The sequence below is a fragment of the Littorina saxatilis genome, unplaced genomic scaffold, assembly GCF_037325665.1.
Source record: "Littorina saxatilis isolate snail1 unplaced genomic scaffold, US_GU_Lsax_2.0 scaffold_1253, whole genome shotgun sequence".
NCBI classification, from domain to species: Eukaryota; Metazoa; Mollusca; class Gastropoda; order Littorinimorpha; family Littorinidae; genus Littorina; species Littorina saxatilis.
In genome coordinates, this window is record NW_027126832.1 from 706 (window position 1) to 2500 (window position 1795).

A 1795-nucleotide genomic window follows, 5' to 3' on the forward strand; every position below is an offset into this window, starting at 1 on the left:
TGTGCAAAGTTTCACACGTTCAGCTTCAAAAAGATTACGTCAACGTTATGTTTTTATGAATCGAACATGACCCCGCTGTGACCCCAAAATGTGCCGAGGGTCAAGGAAATTGGAGTCACTTTGGGAGATCATCAAACCTTAGAAGTGTGCAAAGTTTCGAAGATCAGGCTTGAAAATCAGCCGAGAAAACCTCAACGTTATGTTTTTTGGTCCACGGCCGGGTTGACAATGCTCAGTACTAAGACTCACCGATCACTCAGGTGAGTATCCCCCCCCCCTCCCCCCTAAAAAAAAGTAAGAAAAAAACAATTACTTATGAGCTCGATGTTTGTCTCCTCTATGAAGGCGCCGGTGTCGCCTTCGGCTTGAACCTCGCACTTGAACATCAAGCCGTTCGATTCACACGGAGGGTCCTCGAACAAATATTTGAGGTATTTTACTGCGGTACTGCCCTTAAAGTTCTCCTTGTCGGCTTCCAGCTTTTGGGTATCCGCAGTGCGATCCTGCAGCTTCTCCTCTGCATAAACTCCATCTGAATCCGAGATCTGAAAGATACAAGTTGTTTTGGGTTTGTATGGCCAAAATCTATGTGTGGTATCGGTAAAGGGTACGCCGATCTAGTTTAATTAAAAATTAAAAATAGAATAACGGGAACACACACACACGCGCAGGCGCGCACGCACACACACACAAGCGCGTACGCACACACCAAACACACACACACACACACACACACACTGACATACACACACACACAGACACACACTCACACACACACACACACACGCACACACACACACACACTCACACACACAAACACACACACACACACACACACACACACACACACTTAAGCGCTTAAAAAATGACCCATCCATCTCCCTTATTCTTTTCTTGACTGTTACTTTAAGAGTTGTTCTTTGCTACTGGTCACAAGTGGGGGTCAGCTCACACGGACGCATTTTTTCAATACAGTCTAGAGGAGAAACTGGTCACAAAGCACCCAGTGCATGCCAGAGAGATAGGAGAATCGGCACAATCAAAGAAAATACCAAAATCATTCAATAGATATGGAAATATTACGATTTACTGTGAAAATGCTAGCAAAAATGGCGTCCAAAAACGGGAACGCACACTTGGTGCGTCTTTGAAGACTTACCTCCCGTTCTGTGTTGTTGATAATAGTCGTGTTTGTGCTGTTTTTGTTGAAATAGTATCTAATAAAACTGATGCAGTTCTTGAAATGTTGCAAATTATTGTTGTCTTTGTGAAATGCGAGAGTGTTCTGAGGCGTAATCTGCATACGGCTGATGTCCCACATAGGGTACCCCACTTCGATCAGCGTATCACTCCAAATGAGCTTCATAGCAGAAAAGCAGATACACTACCAAAACACTGCATAACAGATCTACAAGTCTGAGCCAGAATCATTGAAATTTACTTTCTGTATAAAATATTGCAATCAAATTTGTTCACGCCGTCACACAAATAACGCAGGTTACCCTCGCCTTCGATTCAAAATAACTCCAATCTGACTGAATTACCATCGAAACGCAGATGACGAACGGATTCACCACACATTTGTGGTATTTTACATACAAATTTCAACTGTGTTGTTTCGCGATAAACAGCCATAAACAAACAAATGTGGCGCCGTCACGTCGCCTCGGAAGGAATAACGCAGGTGACCAAGACTTGTTTCCGATACCTGTCTGATTAAAATCATCGTTTTTTTCACGAATGACGGCTCTTTGGCAGATCTGGTGAGTTGGAAACTGTCTATGAATGTTTCATT

General features: G+C 43.3%; 1 long non-coding RNA gene across 1 annotated transcript in view; it reads right to left on the minus strand.

Moving 5' to 3' along the window:
* Window positions 1-316: 316 nt before the first annotated feature.
* LOC138955324 (uncharacterized) overlaps window positions 317-1795 on the minus strand; it is a 9433-nt gene continuing 7954 nt past the window's right edge. The window contains exon 3 of the long non-coding RNA XR_011452190.1: window positions 317-545. This is a non-coding gene — a long non-coding RNA (uncharacterized lncRNA). The remainder of the gene's footprint in view (window positions 546-1795) is intronic.